The sequence below is a fragment of the Vicia villosa genome, linkage group LG3 (genome assembly GCF_029867415.1).
Source record: "Vicia villosa cultivar HV-30 ecotype Madison, WI linkage group LG3, Vvil1.0, whole genome shotgun sequence".
Classification (NCBI taxonomy): domain Eukaryota; kingdom Viridiplantae; phylum Streptophyta; class Magnoliopsida; order Fabales; family Fabaceae; genus Vicia; species Vicia villosa.
This window is the reverse complement of record NC_081182.1, coordinates 7241443-7265614: the sequence shown is the minus strand read 5'-3', so window position 1 is coordinate 7265614 and position 24172 is coordinate 7241443. Positions and strand designations below refer to the sequence as shown.

At 35.4% G+C, this 24172-nt stretch overlaps 1 pseudogene; it reads right to left on the bottom strand.

Annotated features, from left to right (window-relative positions):
• Positions 1-1253: 1253 nt before the first annotated feature.
• Positions 1254-23701, bottom strand: LOC131657467 (phenylcoumaran benzylic ether reductase Betv6-like; annotated as a pseudogene).
• Positions 23702-24172: the final 471 nt, after the last annotated feature.

Below are 24172 nucleotides of genomic sequence, written 5' to 3'. Positions count from 1 at the left end.
ATGACCTTAAAAATTAAATTGCGATTGAAGGAGTTGAAACCACTTGATACCCGAACTAATTTCTGAATTAGATTAAATGTTTCAGTAGATCAGATAATGGTGGTGAAAACCCAAAATAAAAAAATTGAGTCAAATTTAAAAACAAAAATTTTATTTAAAAAAACTCTAACAATTTTAATGATTTAAAATCATTATTGACCAAAGTGAAGCAGTAATGTCTAGAATTTAAAAAATACTAGAGCATAGAACATGCTTTAGGTGTTGGAAGGTAAACATCAATAAGAAAAAGTAAGATTATAAAGTATTGTCCGAGATAATCAGTAATAGAATGAATAATAGATTCACATAGTATTCTGTACACATACAACATGACAGATCAATCATGAATGGCCCTATATAACAACCATCCAACAACCAAACCAAAAGTTTAGTTGTCAACACTTGACTTAGCTTAGATAATAATTAAATAATAATCAAATTGTGTAGCAGTTGCTATTACTCTATATATCTTCTTGATCAATTATCTTTAAACATGGCCAACTAATCTCTTCAATATTCAAGCCCAAAAAACATCGCTTTCCACTAGAGATGATGAATGAAAGAACATTAATCCCAACGTTTTTGTTCTGGGCTTTCCTTACAATAATCACACCAACACTTATTCTTTTGTCAGAGAATTCAAAAGCAGACCTTCACTTAAATGGTAAAACAATCTTGCTTCAGGTGTAATTTTCTTTATATAGATTCTCATTTTAAGTTATTTCTATGTAGAACCAACTCCTGAGGAAAAAAAACGTGTGTTTGTGTCTGAACCAGACACTTATGATTATGTTAAATTTATTATTTTTTCCAATTATTAATAGTGTCTGTGTGGTGTTTCTGGTGTCCGTGTTTCATAAAATTATTCTCTTTGTTAAACTTTACAGGAAATATGACAGAGACAATGAAGGTGAGAAAAATGAACGGACACACACAGAATAACATCATAATAACACCACCGCGACCGCCACCACCGGACAAGTTGGTTGTTGAAGAGGAGGAACTTGCCCCAGCACCAGCTGCATCATATCATAATCATAATCAGAGTGCTCTTATAAGGAGCAGTCGCAATATCACTGATGATGATGCTCCCAAAGTACAAGTACTTGATTTTAGAGGAACAAACAAGACTAATATCAAATTGTAGTTCAATTATTCAATTATTACAAGTTACAAGAGCATAAGCATGACTATAACTTTATAAATTGTAATTCTCAAACGAATCGATCAAGTAATTCGTCGACGGTGGAGTAACTGACATCCAGGTAAGCAGAAGCTTCAACTCCAAAAAAAAAGGTTCAATCTCAAAGTTGTGTGTTCACCTTTCACAAACACTGAGTGACAGATTGATAATCCTAAAGAGCTCTCTACAACAAGTATCAAACCATTTATTAACCTTATGTATTTAAAACATAGGAAACAACATTAGCTTAATTAATCTGCATTTTTTATACCAACATTCAATGTCCTTGATAAGCTTCTTTCTGGAATATAAAATTTGTTGAGGGTCTTTCCAATCTTTTTCTCCCACAAAGCCACAATAATGTTGTTTGGAGGCCTAAGGTAGAGATTTTTGTTCAATGTCTTTGGACCATCCACAGCTTTATTACTGTAGGTTCCAATGTCTTATTCCTTGTTGAACACCACTGCACATGTTTAATACAATTATGGTACATTTAGGCACATCTTGAAATTAAAGTCTAAAGTTCATGGAGAAATAAACTAGCAGCATAAAATGTACAGGGTATGTAATCATGTCCGTTTAAGTTTTTAGAGACCATACATTGTTATAGAGAAATTCTTATTACATCCTTTGAAGTTCTTAGACACCATATGTGTTTCTAAAATTATTCATCTGTTTTTGGAGATGTATTTTCGGACGCACCATTTTTTTATTTAGCGTGAGAACGTTCCGTAGATGCATATACGGAATATATCCGTATGTACATCTACGGAATAAACTAGATACAGAAAACTAGAAAACCAACATTGCAACGATAAAAACAATATTCATAGATTAAAATCGGCATTACATTGATGATTTCAATAGAAAATTAAAATTACATTTCAATAGCCCGGTGGACGCTTACACATTTCTAAGATTTGCTCGACCGTTCTTTGTATCGTCACTACGAAGTCGAGCGAGATTTTCTCTTCGAAATCGAAATACGTTCGCCACATCGCCAAAACATCTTCCTGGTTCTTGAGTTCAAATTAAAGTTGTTGTAAACGATGTTCCCTCCGTTGTCAACTGAAGGTGAGCGATACTCGAGCTTCACAACCTTCCGTTTGTCTCCATAACATAGGCGACAGTGGATTTCGTCAATGATATTGTCAAGCGCGGTGTAATTGTTGAGTTTGAACGTCCGCCCGGGTGTTCTGCCGTCGGAGTAAGAGACACTTGCGATATACCAACGGATGTTGATATCATATTGAGACATTTTGTGTTTGTGTGAAATACAACCTAAAAAACCAAAAATTTATAGAAAACCTAGGTGAATATGGACCACCCATTTTCTGTAACAGAACTTTCCGTAGGTATATCCACGGAAAGAACCTAAATATTTTGTTTCCGTAGGTATATCTACGGAACAAACCCATAGTTTGCAAATTTTGAACCTTTCGTAGATACATCTACGGAACTTTCCCTTAACTGAATTAATTTGAAGTTTTTCCCAACGTTTATTTGTTTAAAATGCTTATGTGTATCTCCGAAATCAAAGGGCATAAAAGGAATTTTGCTTGGTGTCTAAGAGAATCATGGGGTGGATTGAGATATTCTCTTGTTCTATTTTGGTAAGATTTAACTATGACAACCATATTAAAATATTTATCTACAATTTAACGTAGAAAATTTGTGATCATACGATGTAGTCTACTTTACACACACTCAAAAACAAATTACTATAAAAAATATAAATATCTACATTTTATTTTTCTTTTTAGTTTTATTTATTTCTTTAATTTTCTGTTAGAAAATAATGAAATAATATAATAAAAGAAGATGTTGCGGAAAACTCCACAATTCCCTTTCCACTAATTTTGCCACATCCCTAAAATGCGGGCAACTTTGGTCTAAAAATTTTGAATTTTGAATCTGACCTATTAGAACACAACAACTGTCTCAAACTTCGAATCTGGTCTACCACAACACAACAACTGTCTCAAATTTCTGAATCAGTTTTTTGTCCTCTCTCTCCCTCCCTGATCTTCTTCTTCTTCTTCTTCTTCTTCTTCTTCTTACTCTTTGTCTTCTTCCTTCTTCCTCTTTTTATTTTTTCTTTGAACCAAATACAAACAAGTGTTTATCTGCAACATCAGTTTACAAATCATTTTTATACTTGTAAGGATCTTCCAAAAACAAACCCAGATCCACTGTCAACAATCTCGCTTATGAAGCCCTAGCGGAAGCCGAAAAAGCAATCGAAATTATCCTACAGATGCCACTTCGTATGTGGTTGACGAATCAGAAGTTGCAGATGTGGTTCTGCCACAGTTGGTTAGTTGTTGAGTTAACTCAACTATTAAGGTCTTTACTGATTTTGTTATTGTTGTAGTCGAACTTCTGAAATTGAAGTTGAAAATGGAATCAAGGTGTTAGTTCTAATGGTAAGTAAATATTTAAGTAAATGTATTTGATGTGATGTATAGTTATAAGTTAACCAAGTTGTTGTGTTTTTGGCGCTATAATTTCATAAACCAAAATGATGTAGAACTATTTGGAGATGTTAGTGCCTTAGAGAAACTTCAAAAGGTAAGCTTTATTTATGGGTGTGTCTTTCTTCTCTGTTACGGGATAGTGAATTTTTTATCAGTCTTAGAATTAATACTGTCGCACCCCAAATTTTGACCTACAAATTTCATTCATAAGATCATGTTGCATTCGTAATTCGTTTGCATTCAAATTGTCGCACGCATTCATCATTCAATCATCACATCGTTGCATATCGATTTTTATAGTTAGCTTGCATTATGTGTCTTCGCAAATTTCTTAATTTTCATTTTTTCACACTTTATTTCAAAAAAATCACAAAAAAATATATATTATTAACATCATTTTTTTTTTCTAGTCAATGTTTATGGGCATTATATTTTTAGTTTCTTTTTTAATGTTATTCTTAATTAAGTTTTAATTTCAATTCAATTTATTTAAGTTGAGTTATTATTAAAATTAAAATCAATTTTAAATCTCTCTTATTTTTTTATTTTTCATTTTTTGATATTTTTTTAGTTTAACATTTTAGTTATTGTTATTATTATTGTTGTTATTAGCTTTGTCTTTTTGTCATAATAGAAGAAAGGAAAAAGGGGCAATTTGAATGAACTACTTTATCTTTGCCATTCTCTCACACGTTAACAACACTACCCTCTCCAAATTCCATTTCAAAATTCAACTCTAAAACCAGTACAAACATTGCTGTCCAAATACAGACTACCCTGTTCCAATACAAACACAATGGTCCAAAACCTGCACAATACTCAGCCATTTCTGTCCAAACAATTCACCAAAATAACCATAACAGGTCCCTGCAATCAAAAAGAACAAGATCAGAGTACCACATATGTTTGAAATTGATTCTAATTCCCCCCAATTTTCATCACTCTTTTGCTATATATCAAAGAGAAAACACACAGCAAATGGGGGGAACGAAAAAGAACCAATAGAAAAACTCTGCAAAAAAGCTTGAAACGCTTCCTCCAACTTTTCAAACCACAAGCTTATTCTGTCCAAAACCTTCATCCATTCACTTTAAACCCTACATACACACAGAAACATAACTCTGATAAAACACACTCAAACAATACCTCAACATTCTACCTTCAGCAAATCTTCACTACTGCTATCACGCATCCTCAACAACACTCAATAACTCACTTTCAGCCTCATCATCAACAATACAACAACAACACTTCAGCAACACAACACAACAACGAGTCAGCTTCCCAAACCGCAAACGCAACATCATCATCACCACGTTCAGCAACACACACAGAGGCAGGGGAGGATTCGATTTCGCTGCTTACTAGAGTCTTGGATTCCTCATCTCCGAGAACATTCGGAGTCGGTAATTTCTTGAATCATTTCGTATAAATGCTTAATATGTTGGCTTGTTGTTTTTGAATCATTGAGTTTATCTTGCTTGATTTGTCCATCGCTTTTGTGCTGTTTTTGGTTTGCTTGAATATGAGATGAGTGAAGAGGCCGAGAAATCGAGTGAGATCAGAGAGAAGTGAATCGAGAGAGATGAAGAGATTGTCCTTGTTGTTTGTTCATTGAGAGAAGCAGAAAGCGTGAGAGAAGAGAGGCGAGAGTTGTTAGGTCTTTTCTCAACCCGTGAATGTAATATACTGGGTCCGGACTCCTCTGACCCAGTCCGGCCCAGTTTGTTTTTTTTTTTTTTACATATTTTTAGCTTTGTTATGTTCATGGGCCAAAACCCCTAGACACAGGTGCACCCCCCTCTCTTGGCCCAATAGCTTGTGGTTCTATCTATTTTCCTTTTTTTTTAGTTAAAAAAAAAACAAAAATGATTAGTTTTATGTTTAGATTTAATTTTTATATTAAAAATGTAAAAAAATATTTAATTGCCATTAGATTTAATTCTTTTTATATTAAAAATACAAAAAAATACATGTTAATATTGTGTAGTTTAATTTTATTTTTATAATATAACAAAACACAAAAAAATATCTTTATCATGTAGATTTGTTAGATTTTACTTCTTGTATTAAAATACCAAAAACATTATATTCATCTCAATCCAAAAAATAAATAAATAAATCTTGGTCCAACGCCAAGTTGATACAAATAAACTTCTCGATCCGACGTCGAGTTTTCTTCTTTACAAAATTCCATTCTTTAGACCATACCGAAAGATCTTGTGACAAGGGGTGAACACCTCTTGAATACCCTGATCTTTTGAAACTAAAACTCATTAATAAAATCAAAGTGATCAAGTGACAAGAAGTGCACACCTCTTGAATACCTTGATCTTTTGAATTAAAATACATTAATCAAACCGAAAGATCTTGTGACAAGAAGTGCACACCTCTTGAATACCTTGATCTTTTGAAACAAATTAATTAACTTGGACAACAAGTGACAATGGGGCTCGCTCCTGTTCAATACCTTGGGTAAAGACGCGCTAGGTGAACACCTATGCTCAATCCTTTGCTAAATGTCCCTTTAAAACACAACTTCAATTTCATTCAACCTTTTTGCCTTATGGCTTTTAAAACTCTTTTCATAAACGAGACACTTATCCAATTTTCAATACGAACATACTTCCACATGTGAAGATCGAATATCTTCCACTCGAATGCGATGATGGCCAAAATCATGTCTTATCTTGATTTAGTCATCCATTCTTGTAGTGATATCATATCCATGTGCGCGTAGTATTTCCATTTGGAAGCGACCAAGTACCTCTCGCTAAAATCAACCAACAAACATTTCGTGGTTCTTTGCCCGAACTACGATTGCTCTGACTTTCCCATTGCACTAGGGAATACGTAGGCACAAGATACAAACGTCTTGGCGAGCATAATAATAAAAAATCATTTCTTTTTCTTCATAATAATAAAAAATCTTTTCTTTTTCTTCATAATAATAAAAACCCTAAAAAACTTTTCTTTCATATTTTCTCGATTTATAAGCTAAAGAACACAAACATTACGCTAACACTCAAACACGAAACTAACTAAATGGGTCCCATCGAGTACGATGGAGGTGAGGGGTGCTAATACCTTCCCCTTGCTTAACCGACTCCCGAACCCTAATTTGGTTGCGATGACCATCTTATCCATTTCTTTTTTTTCTTTGTGGGTTTTATCGATATTTTCCCTTTCCTTCTTGGAATAAATAAAATCCGGTGGCGACTCTGTTGTATTTCGAGCGCGCGATTCCGCTCGAGTCACATTTTTACCGCTACAGAAAGTGGCGACTCTGCTGGGGATAAAAATTCTAAGAGGGTCAACCCTAGTTTAGTTTGTTTTATGCTTGAGTGTTTACTTTTGTTTGTTCTTATATTCTTTATGCTTATTCTTATGCTCTTTATATTTTATTCTTGTATTATTTATGTTTCTTTACTCTTGCTTTACTGCTTTTTATTTATTTCTGTATATACTCATTTGTGGGTATGGGAATGATACTTGAGTGAAGCTCTCTACCCGAGCTTTGAAAAACAAGAGAAAAACATAAGTTAGGAGGTGGTTGTGTAGTGCTAGTCCCCAAGGTGAACACCTTGAATGGCTAATACGAGAACCCCACTTGGAGGAGACTTGGTCATGAAATTTGTCATAAGATGGTTCGCCCATCGCATGGCAGAAATCTGATTTCGTCGCTAACTCCAAGGACCTTTAGAACCCGTTCCATCTGTAGAGGTTATGTTATATCCAAAAACTCTATAGCTAACCTTGTGAGGGGATTCTTGGGTAAAGAACTTAGAACTGTCCTAACTTAGGGAGCCTTCCTCAATAGGTTGTTTTTGTTATCACGCTTTGCATCCAACATTGCATGACATTGCATAGCATTTGCATCATGCAAGTACCTCATTCCAACTGTCTCTTTCATTCAGTTATCTGTCAACTGTCAAACTGGTTCCTCCACACGAGTACGAGACTAGAGCCAACGTCAGACGAAGAATGGCGGACCAAGAGCAACACAATCTTGAAGTTAGAATGGAGATTGAAGATTTGAAATCAGGAATGACTAAGCTCACCGAGATGTTGCAAGTTCTGATTGCTAGAGGAGAACCACCTCAAAGGACTGTCATTCAAGAGGTCGCCGACGATGTTGAAGACCCTATTCCTGTTCAGAGGCCCGCCACTACATGGCCTGAGTTTGGTTTACCTCCAGATTATTCTCCACCTCATGCCACTACTGCTATGATAGGTCAACCTTCACGACCAATGTTCCAAGCACTAATCATGACTGAGTCTCAGCCAATTGTGCACACTACTGCCCAAACCGCTTATGGGAATCCTCTCTTTGAGTATCATGCTGGAGATTATCAAAGTGAAAGCCAAAAAGAAGCTGGTGATATTGATGAAGTCAAAGAACAATATCAAATCCTGGAGAAAAGACTAAGAGCCATGGAAGGTGATGGTTATTTTGGGGTTGCTGCTGAGAACATGTGCTTAGTTTCCGACCTGGTCATACCTGCCAAGTTCAAAACTCCTGAGTTTGAAAAGTACAAAGGGTACACTTGTCCAAGAAGTCATTTGACCATGTACTACCGCAAAATGGCAGCCTATACCAATAACGATAAATTACTGATTCACTGCTTTCAAGATAGTCTAACTGGCGCTTCCTTGAAGTGGTATATGGGACTGGAGAAGAGTCGCATCCATTGCTTCCAAGATCTGACTGATGCTTTCATGAAGCAATACAAGTACAATCTAGACATGGCTCCTGATCGCCGTCAACTGCAAAACATGTCTCAAAAAGAAAGAGAGTCCTTCAAGGAGTATGCTCAACGTTGGAGAGAGCTAGCTTCTCAAGTGGAACCTCCTTTGGCTGAAAAGGAATTAACTAGCATGTTTATGGACACTCTCTCACCTTTCTATTGGGAGAAGATGATTGGAAGCGTGTCCTCCAACTTTACTGATTTGGTGACCATTGGTCAAAGGCTAGAGGAAGGAATCAAGAATGGCAAGGTTGCCAATGCTGCTGAATCCTCTAATGGGGCAAGAAAGTCTTTTGGAAACTTCCATAAGAAAAAGGAAGGAGAAACAAATGCTGTGAGTGATGAAGGAAGAAGACCTCGTCAAAGAACTAATAACTATGATCAACCAATTGTAGTTACAGTTGCTCCTGTGACCAAGGCTCCACAAGTTCAAACTCCTCAACCTCAAGCTGCTAATCAGAATTTGAACCGTGCTGACACCCGCTTTGATCCTATTCCTATGTCGTACACTGAATTGTATCCTGCGTTGGTTCATAAAGGGTTGATAACGACTAGGTCTCCACCTCCGCTTCGAGATCCTCCTCCAAGAGGATTCCGATCTGACCTTCATTGTGAGTTTCATCAAGGTGGTATAGGACATGACTTGGAAGGTTGCTATGCACTGAAGACTAGAGTACAAGAGTTGATTAATGCGAAGATGCTCACTTTCAAGGACATCAATCCCAATGTTGTCAACAATCCTTTGCCAAAACTGAGTGGCTGAAGACCGAGCAAGCTATGTTATTTCCTAAAGCCAAGTGTTTCAGACAGGATAGCTCCTCCTCGTCACTGATTAGTCACTAGGCCTCGTTTCCTTCTGTTTGCAGTTTCCTTGTTTATCTTGTGTACTGCATTTGAATTTTGTTTCTTCTTGATTATTAATTTTAATGAAATGAGCATTGCGTGTTTTGATTCAACCCATTGTGTTTATCTTTATGCTTTATCTTTTAAAAAAGAAAAAAACAACAACAAAAATATATCTCTTTTTCACTTTCTTTATCAAACTTTTGTTTTATGCAAAGATTGGAGGGAGGATGATGATAACAAAATACCCAAGTTGTTGAATTGAATGCTTTCAGATAAAACTTTGCTGATGATGTACAGGCATTGTTTCCATTCCCCAAACACTGAAGAAATAAGGAAGTTAATCCCTAGTCTACCCCTTTGAGCCTAGAAGTTGGTGTTTCCTTCTGTATGAAAATAACCCGCAATTTTAACCTGGGGCAGGGTAGTTCTCAGTTAATTTGTTTGTGCACTCAATTACAAGTAAATCATTAAGTACACCTTTCAATAAGGGTTTCAATCAAAAGTGACCAAAATGGTTATCATTAACCATTATCAAGGCAGTTACTATCCTTCCAATATAAAAAATTCAAAGAAAAAAGCCCGCTAAGTCAACACCTATGAAGGAGACTTAGGCAAAACTGGGGCATCCCGCTGACTATAATCCTAAAAAGAAACAGTTCAGGCAAAAGTTAGGGATATAAAGCAAAAAAGAAAAGTCAATAAATTCCCATACAACAATAAAAAGTTGTGACTATCAAAAGGAATAAGTGACTGCCATCTCAAAGATTCCCTTGGTCCTTAAACCATCATCATTATCATAGGTGCAATTCCAAAGTCTCTTGGAACCTGAATGCATAGTCTGATTTAACTGAGCGTAGGATTGGAAGATCATCACGAAGAATGGGGTGGGTACAAATAAACTTTGAGCCTATATCCTTTGTTTTTGAAACCATGAACCAAGCCACGTTACAACCTTCAAAAGACCTAATTGAAGCAAGGTTTATTTTGAAAGCATACTATAACAAGGTTGCGTTAACCTGACTCCTAAAGATCTTTGCAAATCGTTTGTTTTATCATACCTTTTGCTTTATCCATCACTTTGAATGTCTAAAACATTGTGTTTGGACCTTTGTTTTATTTGCTATACATCAATAACATCATTTCAATAAACGATTTTGATTTCAAAATATGCTTTGAGCATTGCATTAAGATTACTATTCTTGAATGAACATTTTATTTGCAAGTAAGTACTCATCTTTTAGGAAGTTCAAACAGTTGAGGAACTTGATCCGTGATCCTATCAGGGGCACGTTACTTTAAGATCCAGTTATTCAAAAATTGTATTGGGGGCAAGTATTACCAACATTCATTTCAAGAACTGAAGCAAGGATCATTTAGCAAGCAGTCGATCAGGGGCAGTTTTCTTCAGCGATCCCCAAGCAGTTTATCAGTCCTTCTCAAAAGGATCACTGGTATGACAAAACCATATTGGCAATGTTCTTGTGTTGAGGAACCAGAGTTCCAATCTTCCTTCACAAAAGAGTCCACCTCAGTTGTCGTATACAATTGCATCACATTTATCATTCACATATCATGCATAGAAAATTCAAAATCATGCATCTAAACAAAATTCATACTCATTTACATCTTTACCTTGAGATCAAAGCCCAACTTACTTGGCATCTACCAAAACGTTGTTTGTCCTTTCATCCGAAGCTAGTCATTGGATTTCTGACCTTTCATTGCCGTCCAAAGCCTGTTATTGGATGTCATAATATTTCATTGCCATCTGAAGCCTGTTATCAGATGTCATAGTCTTTCATTGTCATCCAAAGCCTGTTATTGGAAGTCATAATCCTTCATTGCCATCTGAGGCCTGTTATCAGATGTCATAAATCTTCATTGTCATCCAAAGCCTGTTATCGGATGTCATTGCCATCTGAAGCCTGTTATCAGATGTCATAATCTTCTTTCATCCAAAGCCTGTTATCGGATGTCATTGCCATCTGAAGCCTGTTATCAGATGTCATAATCTTCTTTCATCCAAAGCCTGTTATCGGATGTCATTGCCATCTGAAGCCTGTTATCAGATGTCATAATCTTTCATTGCCATCTGAGGCCTGTTATCAGATGTCATAAATCTTCATTATCATCTGAAGCCTGTTATTAGATGTCATAATCCTTCATTGCCATCCAAAGCCTGTTATCGGATGTCATAACCTTTCGTTTCCATTCAAAGCCAGTCATCAAATGTCATGTTTTTTGTTGTCATCCAAAAGCGAGTAATTGGATGTGACAATCCCTAGTAAAGTGTTTTAACCTCATTCAATGTCATTCTCGAATTTATCTGATTTTTGATGTCGTCTAATGCCACCCTTAGATGTTCCTACTATCTTTTTACCCAGAGTTTTATCCCTCGTTTCGAAGCCTCTTCATCATTAGTTTGTCTCTTGTGGCACTAGTTCCCCACAGAGTTCAACATATGTCTCATATCATATTGCATTCAAAATAACAAAAGAAGTTCATGCATTACATTTCATTTGCATAAGAACAAAAATTTGGGTCTTTCTATATTTAATTACCTTTCGCCATTCATACCATGAAGACTAAAGTCATTCATGCTACCTGGCTCGAGATAATTAAATAGGGGCATCTGTCGCACCCCAAATTTTGACCTACAAATTTCATTCATAAGATCATGTTGCATTCGTAATTCGTTTGCATTCAAATTGTCGCACGCATTCATCATTCAATCATCACATCGTTGCATATCGATTTTTAAAGTTAGCTTGCATTATGTGTCTTTGCAAATTTCTTAATTTTCATTTTTTCACACTTTATTTCAAAAAAATCACAAAAAAATATATATTATTAACATCATTTTTTTTTCTAGTCAATGTTTATGGGCATTATATTTTTAGTTTCTTTTTTAATGTTATTCTTAATTAAGTTTTAATTTCAATTCAATTTATTTAAGTTGAGTTATTATTAAAATTAAAATCAATTTTAAATCTCTCTTATTTTTTTATTTTTCATTTTTTGATATTTTTTTAGTTTAACATTTTAGTTATTGTTATTATTATTGTTGTTATTAGCTTTGTCTTTTTGTCATAATAGAAGAAAGGAAAAAGGGGCAATTTGAATGAACTACTTTATCTTTGCCATTCTCTCACACGTTAACAACACTACCCTCTCCAAATTCCATTTCAAAATTCAACTCTAAAACCAGTACAAACATTGCTGTCCAAATACAGACTACCCTGTTCCAATACAAACACAATGGTCCAAAACCTGCACAATACTCAGCCATTTCTGTCCAAACAATTCACCAAAATAACCATAACAGGTCCCTGCAATCAAAAAGAACAAGATCAGAGTACCACATATGTTTGAAATTGATTCTAATTCCCCCCAATTTTCATCACTCTTTTGCTATATATCAAAGAGAAAACACACAGCAAATGGGGGGAACGAAAAAGAACCAATAGAAAAACTCTGCAAAAAAGCTTGAAACGCTTCCTCCAACTTTTCAAACCACAAGCTTATTCTGTCCAAAACCTTCATCCATTCACTTTAAACCCTACATACACACAGAAACATAACTCTGATAAAACACACTCAAACAATACCTCAACATTCTACCTTCAGCAAATCTTCACTACTGCTATCACGCATCCTCAACAACACTCAATAACTCACTTTCAGCCTCATCATCAACAATACAACAACAACACTTCAGCAACACAACACAACAACGAGTCAGCTTCCCAAACCGCAAACGCAACATCATCATCACCACGTTCAGCAACACACACAGAGGCAGGGGAGGATTCGATTTCGCTGCTTACTAGAGTCTTGGATTCCTCATCTCCGAGAACATTCGGAGTCGGTAATTTCTTGAATCATTTCGTATAAATGCTTAATATGTTGGCTTGTTGTGTTTGAATCATTGAGTTTATCTTGCTTGATTTGTCCATCGCTTTTGTGCTGTTTTTGGTTTGCTTGAATATGAGATGAGTGAAGAGGCCGAGAAATCGAGTGAGATCAGAGAGAAGTGAATCGAGAGAGATGAAGAGATTGTCCTTGTTGTTTGTTCATTGAGAGAAGCAGAAAGCGTGAGAGAAGAGAGGCGAGAGTTGTTAGGTCTTTTCTCAACCCGTGAATGTAATATACTGGGTCCGGACTCCTCTGACCCAGTCCGGCCCAGTTTGTTTTTTTTTTTACATATTTTTAGCTTTGTTATGTTCATGGGCCAAAACCCCTAGACACAGGTGCACCCCCCTCTCTTGGCCCAATAGCTTGTGGTTCTATCTATTTTCCTTTTTTTTTAGTTAAAAAAAAAAACAAAAATGATTAGTTTTATGTTTAGATTTAATTTTTATATTAAAAATGTAAAAAAATATTTAATTGCCATTAGATTTAATTCTTTTTATATTAAAAATACAAAAAAATACATGTTAATATTGTGTAGTTTAATTTTATTTTTATAATATAACAAAACACAAAAAAATATCTTTATCATGTAGATTTGTTAGATTTTACTTCTTGTATTAAAATACCAAAAACATTATATTCATCTCAATCCAATAAATAAATAAATAAATCTTGGTCCAACGCCAAGTTGATACAAATAAACTTCTCGATCCGACGTCGAGTTTTCTTCTTTACAAAATTCTATTCTTTAGACCATACCGAAAGATCTTGTGACAAGGGGTGAACACCTCTTGAATACCCTGATCTTTTGAAACTAAAACTCATTAATAAAATCAAAGTGATCAAGTGACAAGAAGTGCACACCTCTTGAATACCTTGATCTTTTGAATTAAAATACATTAATCAAACCGAAAGATCTTGTGACAAGAAGTGCACACCTCTTGAATACCTTGATCTTTTGAAACAAATTAATTAACTTGGACAACAAGTGACAATGGGGCTCGCTCCTGTTCAATACCTTGGGTAAAGACGCGCTAGGTGAACACCTATGCTCAATCCTTTGCTAAATGTCCCTTTAAAACACAACTTCAATTTCATTCAACCTTTTTGCCTTATGGCTTTTAAAACTCTTTTCATAAACGAGACACTTATCCAATTTTCAATACGAACATACTTCCACATGTGAAGATCGAATATCTTCCACTCGAATGCGATGATGGCCAAAATCATGTCTTATCTTGATTTAGTCATCCATTCTTGTAGTGATATCATATCCATGTGCGCGTAGTATTTCCATTTGGAAGCGACCAAGTACCTCTCGCTAAAATCAACCAACAAACATTTCGTGGTTCTTTGCCCGAACTACGATTGCTCTGACTTTCCCATTGCACTAGGGAATACGTAGGCACAAGATACAAACGTCTTGGCGAGCATAATAATAAAAAATCATTTCTTTTTCTTCATAATAATAAAAAATCTTTTCTTTTTCTTCATAATAATAAAAACCCTAAAAAACTTTTCTTTCATATTTTCTCGATTTATAAGCTAAAGAACACAAACATTACGCTAACACTCAAACACGAAACTAACTAAATGGGTCCCATCGAGTACGATGGAGGTGAGGGGTGCTAATACCTTCCCCTTGCTTAACCGACTCCCGAACCCTAATTTGGTTGCGATGACCATCTTATCCATTTCTTTTTTTTCTTTGTGGGTTTTATCGATATTTTCCCTTTCCTTCTTGGAATAAATAAAATCCGGTGGCGACTCCGTTGTACTTTGAGCGCGCGATTCCGCTCGAGTCACATTTTTACCGCTACAAATACAATTGAGTGTTCTTGCCACATTTTGTATTCTTTTATGTATGATTCAGGTTTTTAAAGTAGTACTGATTTTAATGTATGCTATTGATGACAATGGATTAGTGAATCGGTCGGTATTTTAAAGGAGGATCCCTTTTGCAAAATCCGGACTACTTTAGCATCTGGTATTTTTTTTCCAGCCATGCTTGAATCTTACTACTACTTCGCATTATATCTCGAATGTCTAAAGATTCAAACTTGTATTCTGTTTATTTTGTTTGTCCGATGTTTCAAAATACCTTTGGTTTCACTAATAAATTATATCACTTTAATTTGCAGTACCATGGTGGAACAAACTTTGGAAGAACCAACTCTCTTGTGAGCAAATAATGAATGAACATATTGTTTCCAAACAAAATTCAAGGAATTTTCTGAGGCATGTTGTCGCAAACAACCTCAAATAAAAGGTGTTTTCTCAGACAATTCAAGAGTTCATATATTATGGATGGTACACTGTTAGAAGCCAATTTGTACATATAATTGTTCATAACTTTTGTGAAATTTTACAACTCTTATCCTAATTTTCACTTAATTGTTCATTATACATATGCAAATATATAAAATCGAGTTTTTATTGTAAATATTATGTTTCTTGACTTTTCTTTGCATTTTATAGGTACTTATGGTTATGGTAAGATTGGAATGCAAATTGTGGAAGCAAAGAGCTTGGAAGAGGCATGGAATCAAAATCAAGAATCAAAATCTCAGCAAGCTCACTTAGCTATCTCCCAGCGCGCTTCCATGGCCTAAAAACAGAGGCGAACCAAAATTCGAAGCTCGCTTAGCGAGCCCATCTCGCTAAGCGAAGTCAGCGTGGAATTCAGATATTTTGCTAGCTCTCTTAGCGAGATCACTTTTTAAGCACTTGTGAAAAGAGGCACTTGAGATATTTTATGGGATGTAATCTTATCGTTTTACCCTCATCTTTCCTAACACATTTTCTAGGGCAAGAGAAAAGAGAGAGAAAAAACTAGTTCAAGAGAAATATTCAAGATTTCCAAGCATCTTTCTTCATCATCTTTTGAGTTTTTATGCTAGTGAATCTTTTGTTGTTACTTGTTGTTGAAGTTTCCATGGCTATGGAGAGCTAAGCACCTTTTGTGTCAAGATTAGAGGTAGTTAACTTGTATAGTATGTATTTCTTTAGATATTTTGTGTATGAACTTGGTTGATGTTTAATATATGGTGAATATCTTTTTATTCATATTCTATTTCTTGTTTTGAATCACTATTGAGAGATATGTTTCAAACCTTGACCTAAAATACATTCTCTATAATAAACAAACTCTAGAGATAGATTTGTGAGTTGATAATCACTTGTGTCAAGCTTTTAAGATTATCATGTTGATTGTTGGCATGAGATATCATCTAATGGTTAATATGATAATATTCACGATATTGCTCTAGAGATAAACGATATCGAGAGGATACGTAGTTGTATTAATCATTAATAAGTTCATACGATTGATATCAAATATTTATGAAGCAAGTTAATGAAAACTAATCTTGACACGTTTTTCTCAAATTGTTAAAAACCCAATTTTATAGATTTTGTTTACTTTTCATGTAATCTGAATTTTATGTCATCAAACTCTTTCATAACCTTAACTCAAAACATATTTAAATGTATAACGGCAGTAATATCGCACTAATCCCTGTGGAAACGATAAAGGAAATACTTACCCTTTTAACAAAATGGCTTCGTTGTTGGGGATTGACATTTAGATATTATAAGCATTGAAATAGTTTTATTGTTTTGAGTGTTATATATAATACTACACTTTTTCAGTTGCAATTTATGGTTCTCCTCCCACTGGTCTCTTTTTAGCAAAAACCTCCTTCATAAATTTCTTGTACAAAGGCATGTGTTCAAGTGCTTCAAAGAAGGGCAGATTAACCTCTAACTTTTTGAACAAGGCAGCAAACTTCTCAAAGTCTTTCTCTTTTGAATCTTTCTTTGTCGCTCTGAAGGGGAAAGGTAACTTTATCACCGGTTTTGCATGTTTCTTAATTTTTTCTTCCAGTGGCTTAACCGGTGGTATCACAACTTCGGGCTCTTTCGGATTCTCTCTTACTTCCAAGTCTACCTCTATGACAAAGTTTTCATCTATTTCCTCTTTTTCTTCTTCAGATTCTGACACTTTCTGACTCCTTGTTGGGACAACATTAATTTTCTGTTCGGCTTTTAGATTTGTCACAGTTGAGCTTGGAAGAGTGCCTTGTGCATGCATAGTGAGATGTTGTGCTATTTGCCCCACTTGAACTTCCATATTTTTAATTGAAGCGGTGGTGTTCCTGTGGTTGTTTCTTATCTCTTCTTGAAACTGAGAGCATTGTCCAGCCAATCTTTCAATAGCCACTTCCCACTCTGCCATCTAAGGGCCTTGTTGTTGTCGATCTTTCCAAAAGAAGTTTGGATGATTCTTCCACCCAGGATTATAGGTGTTAGAATACAGATTGTTTTGTCTCAAGAATTCAATTTCTTCAATCTGCTTGGGAGTAGCAACACAACATACAGTTTGGTGAGGGTCATGACAAATTTCACAGGTGACATGCTGAGCTTGTTGAACTTGAGCCACCTGTTGTGTACCTATATTCATAGCCTTCAATTTATTTTCAACTTCTTCCGCTATTGCATCTTCAACCTGAATTTTTGAAGTTTCTAGCTTAAGATCAATGATTTCTTCCGGTTTACTAGCACACCTATCATACAACTCCAAATGCTCATTTGCAGCTATTGCTTCAATGATCTTGATGATGCCATAGGCTGTTGTGAAATTTGTTGAGCCTCCAGTTGCTGTATCAATCAGCTGCTTTGTTTTCACTCTGAGCCCATTGAGAAATACCTACATTTGGTCAGTCTTGTCCATATTATGAGTGGGACATGCCACTAGAGTCCTTTTGAATCTTTTATAAGCATCTCCTAAAGGCTCACCCTCCTTCTGCTTGAAATTCAAGATGTCATACCTCTTCCTTATAAATACAGATGCTGGAAAATACTCATTCAAGAAAGCCTTTTCCATCTCTTCCCATGACGTAATGCTGCCCGCTGGGAGATAATAGAACCACTCTTCCGCTTCAAGGTGAAAGGGAACATTCTCAGTTTCTTTTCTTTTTTCGTATGACCTTCAATTTTTAAAGTAGTGCTCATGGTAAAAAACCTCTGTAGGTGCTTGTTTGCATCTTTATTAACCTTTTCGATGAAAGGTTTTCTTTCAAGTTGATTAATCGTGCTAGAGCTCAAAACCAAAACAGGCAAGTTAGACCAGAAAGGCCACCACGGGACCTGTCAAGAATCATCTTTCGAACCGATGATGATGGAGAACCAGAGAGAAAATATTTAGATTTTTACAAACGCTCCATCGTACCCACAAAATATGTGGACATCGATTGCCTGAACATATTGGGACTGTTTGACAGTGTACGATGGATGCTTAATAACACAGGCTTGACCCACCTTTGTACCCAAAACTCTCCCACTTATGAAATACTAGTGTTGGAATTCTTAAGTTCCTTTACATATAAGTCTCCACCCGACGAACCTTATCTCACAGAAACCACACATTTCAGGATGTTCAATCAAGAATACTCCGTAGACCAAGAGCGCATTGTTGAAATGATGCAGTTCACACGAGGAAAAAATGCTTATTATAGAACTCACGTAGACGAAGGGCCATGTCATGTACTAGGATATACCCTCTGGCGGGATTTAACTGGAGAAACAACCACAGATTGGAAAGACCTTTACTCCTCGCACATCCATAATCCGACGATACACTACTTCCATCGCGTATTGGGAAATACCATCTTTGGTCGGACGAACAACCATAAGGTGAACAAAAAGGAGTTGTTTTTCATGTTCTGCTCACTCTTTGAGCGACGGATTAATGCGGCCCCATTTTTCTTGGAGCACATACACGCGTTAGTTGTGGTGAAAGGATCTAATCCTTTTTTTCGGAGGTTTAATTACTTTGCTAGCAATCACTATGGGTTTAACCAACGAGCTTTTAACTATTTCTCACCTCGCGATGCCAGCACAAACTTTAGATGTTACCTACTGCTGAGACTCTCGCTTAATTTCTCCAAGGACTGATGGCAGGTTTAACTTGGTAATTAATAACAGAAGGATAAGAAGTGTCATTATGCCATATCCTAATTGCATTAATGTGCGAGATATGACACGTTGGCGCTTTGATCTGGATGCACCTGCTCCTGGTATTAATGTTCAAGCAAATCAAGGTGAGGCCGATAACATAGTAGTTGATGAAATAGATAAAGAACTAGAGCAAGAGGCTCCTCAGCCCAATATCAACCCACCTGCTACACATATGGCCCCTGAAAATTTTCCCCAGCAAATCACACTAAACACCCTCTATGCCGCCATGATGCAACAAAACAAGGTATCAAATCAGCGCCATAATGAAATGTTGCAACCAGTCTAACAAATTCAGAGGGATGAGCAAGACTACACAACTCAAAATGATCAACACTATCAAGAGGTAACCGACCGTATGCCCAGTTTAAGCAATGAAATGAATGCGTTGTCACTTCGTGTAGACGACGTTCATAACTACTTTCAACAACCTGATGCACCACCTGAACCTGATAGGCAAAGAAGAGTCTGAACGAGAGGTTGAGGAAGGACTAGCAGACAAAGTGAGGAGTAGGGGTTATTTTTCTTTCTACCTTGTTGCATTAGGGACAATGCACATCTTAAGTGTGGGGGAAGAGTTTTAATGTTGTTCTTGTTTTTATTTGTCGCAATTTCCATTCAATAAAATATTTATGTTAATTAAATCCTACATATAATATTTTTCGTGCTTATTTTAATACCTCAATTTCTTGAGCCATAACAAAAAATTTCGAATTATTAGATGCACAACTCTACACGCCTGAAAGTATGAAGGTTACTTATTTTTAAGAAATGTTAGGAACTTGAGTGAAATTGAGACAATATTTTTACTGTCTCGACACTCTAAAACCCCCGAGTATGCAAAATTGGTTTGAGTACCTATTATATCGAAGCCTCAAACTTTAGTTTTAAAGTAGCCCAGAGTAGTTTATTTAGCAGTCGGCACCGTCTTAAACAAAAACTACGTAGAGAGTTGATGAATATAAGTGAATGATCCATATAATACAAAAAAATACTGTTATAGAGAATGTACCAACTAAGTTAGGTGACCCTCACCCGATCGTTTAACCCAACGGTTACAAAACCTGAGATATTTGATAAAAGAAACTCATTGTTGGTTGGTTCAGAAGTACTCTGGTACTGAACTTGGTAGGGCGGACTACGGTTCGATCCCATGCAATCTGCAATAAAGTATATAAAAAGAGTATACCACATAAGTGTTCCAGAACTCCATGCTTAAAAGGATCATACTCACTAACCGGCTACTTTACTATGTGCATGACAAGATAATGGGCTTAATGTGATTGCGCACGAATGAAAACAGGTGAAACAAAGCGAAAAGAATAAGGTTGAGCTATAGTAGCATGATTCAGATTGGTATGCATATGGCGGAGTTGTCTAGTGTCGTTACTGTACTTTTAGAATGGAGATTTATCTCATAGAGTTCTAAAAAAAACACCCAGTAGCCAAGTACAACTCGAGCGGTGTCATGAGTCTGCATTTAATTTTTATCGTCCAACTGTTTTTACTGATTATTTGCTTGAGGACAAGCAAAGATTCAAGTATAGGGGAGTTTGATAACACGAAATTATATCGTATATTTGATTCGATTAATATAAATTATGTCTTTATTTTACTTTAATTATATTATTTTATGTTAGTATTATGCTGATATTTTCATTTTATTTCAGGTTTTTGATTTATCTCAAGTTTGAATAAAAAGAAGAGAAATAAAGGACTTTGGAGAACTATTTGGTGAAGAAACAAAGAAAATGCAAGGCCCAAAGATGTGGCGCCCAATGGAAATGAAAAATGTAGAAGAAAAAAATAATAAAAAATAAATAAATTAAAGCAAGGTGGGGCACCCAGCTTCACTTGTGGCCCTCACCCCACCTCACACTAACGTGAAGAAGAGGAAAAGCAATAAGGGGCGCCCACCTCTCTCTTGTGGCCCCCGCCCCTAGGACATGGGACGTCCGTCCCTTGGCTCGTGGTCCCCGCCACAAGCGTTGTTTTCTATTTTTAGATTTTTCTTCCCATACGTTCAGTTCAGCAACTACTCAACTTCTCCGACGTTTTCTCTCCGCAAATTTCTCAAGGCTACCGATTCTTCAGCAAACAAGTTCCACTTTCCCTAAATTCTCTCAAGATAGATACAAACCCACACTTATAAAAAGAAGTTGAATCAACATTGGAGGGTTTGGCAGTTTTTACCCTAATTTCCATACAGTTCAGAGCTTTATTTATTTTTCCAGTTTTTCTTCAAGTCCCCAATCCAGTTTCTGCATTTGATTTCTACACCGGAAATCAAGTGCCATTTAGTTTTATATTTATATTTCCAGAATTAGTTTAGGTTTCTACTGTTCGTGCAATTTCTTTTCCTGCAATTGTTTGTAATTTGAGGAGATAAGAAGCAAAAGCCTTCCGGTCTGTGGAGAATTTGCGGCTGATACTCAAAGTGCTATTTCAGATTCAATTTTAATTCCAGGTTTTAATAATTTTTATGCTTTGCAGTTTAAATTTTATATATGATAATATGCTTGAATTTATGTCTGCCATTTATTACTCTGAATCTGTTATGAATATCATGTCTGGCTAAATTTGTCAATTCTGGTATGTAATCTTAAACCGAAGGGATTCGGTAACGAATTGGCACAATTTATTTTATAATCAATTCTCTTTTCTGGTTCGATTCTTATTATTAATATTAAAATTGTTTTATTACGAGAGTAAAAGGCAATATAGAGGTTAAAATTAATAAAAACGAGAGTTTGAGGTTTTAACTGGACACTAGGAATGAGACATTAATTTTGAATATAGCGAGAGTGCTTTAAAATTAATTGAACGCTATTTGTTTTCAAAAAGTATTTTTGGGTTTTAAATGACACAAGGAGAGCGATCATCTAGGTCCAATTATATAGTCGAAATCAATCAACACGAGAGTGTGAGACAAAGATTTTTAAACCGATAGTTTTCACTGAAAGAAGTTTTGTGACATTTGAAACAATGCCAACAAATTACCGAACCCCTGAAGTTAGATAAATTACATACCGGAGTTTGCATATAATTAATTCTAGTCTTAATTTAATTACTTCGCCCCCTTTAATCCTCAACCGAATATTATTAGCCTTAGATTTACACTGTAACATTAGATAACAGTAGATTGATTTTTGGTCTTTTGGGTTCGATAATCTTTAAAGCTACGTGATACGACTGTGCACTTGCACCCACAAATCTATAGACATACTAAGTCGCGATCATGTAACCCGACGAATGTTACCTCATTCACTAATAATGAGCAATATGAAGCCCGGTGCAATTGGCCCGAGGACAGGCCATTTTTCTGGGAGAGGATGGATAAAGACATAAAGTTAATAAGGAAGAGCAGCACGAAAATGGATCAAGTTGATTGGAACAGGTGCAACTTCAATATCCTTCACAAGTTTATCCTTTGGAATATAGCTTTTCTCGAGAGTCTTCCCAATCTTCTTCTCCCACAATGCCACAAGCTCGTTGAGTGAGTAAATTTTCTTAGGGGGTTAAATGTATAGAACATTGTTCAATGTCCTTGGATTATCCACAACTCTAATAGTGAATGTTGCAATGTATTCTTCCTTGTTGAACACCGATGCACAAATCAAATAACAAACACAAAAATTATAAAGAACAAAAGTGAAAACGCAGAGGTTAAGTTAAGTTAAGGTAATGTTTGTTTGTTAATTGTTACCTTTAGGAATTCCATAACCATATATGAAAACCTTATCTTTTGGTGGAGGTGGAGCAAATTGTCCTGGATGAGCTAATGTGGCGAGAGAATATCCAGCAAAGAAGTCGCTAGAGACGTATGTATAGGGTATGCCTTATGCTTCAATATCACGTCGAATTTTGGCTTTGGTTTCAAATGCAAATTTTGCTGGCTCTACCGCATAGGCACGATAAACGTCGGTCCCAAATTCTGAAGGGAAAAACCTTTGCGAACAACATACAAGCCCTATATTAAAATACTTCACAACAAGGGAATGGTTACTTACTTCAACTGATACTTAATAGTCGAGTTAAATAAGTGCAAACTTTTCGAGTTCAACCTAAGCTATTAAAGAATTAAAAGGTGAGACAACCTTGATGTTACCGACCTCCTTAATAACAACGATAATCTTCACCTGATCCGCAAGCTGAAGCTGACGTACCGTAGAAATCACCACATCCACCTCCTTAATCGCTTTCACCAACGATTCATGATCGTACAAATCCCCCTGCAATTAATTCCAATTTCAAACATAATTAACCTTAAATCAAATTCATAATCTATAATATTCTCATGAAAATAAGTTAAAGGAGAAATATATTGCAGGAACTAGATTAACGCCTAATGTTTTGAAATTATTGAGGAGATCGGCCTTGGTTGGATTAGAAAAAGTGGTTTCTCTGACCAATGTAAAAGTAGGATGACCAGCTTTTGCACTTGCTTCTACTAAGTGTTTTCCAATGTAAATATTGGTCATCTATACAATTTTTTAAATTTTTTAAATAAATATATTGATCTCTTAACATATTTTGACAAATATTATCCGAAAGCATGATTTGAGTTTGGATTTTGGTATTATTTCTTTTGATTTTTACTAAAGTAATTTTAGTTTTCAAATTTAATAATTTTCAATATTACTTATTTAATAAATTTAAAAAGAAAAATTTATTTTATTATAAATATTGGAGAGAATATATTTCAAGTTTTTTAAAAAAATATTTAAAATAGGGGGTCCAAAATTGTTTGAATTTAAATAAGGGGACTAATTTTGTGAATCAGACAGAATAGAGGGACAGAAATTTTAATTTAACTTAAAAATTACAAAGATGATTAAAGTTATTTTTATTTTAAATTTATAGCAAAATAATATTGATTTTTTTATATTTATAGCAAAGTTTTTTTATGTTTATAGCATAATAATGATGGCGCCTAATATAATTTGAATTAC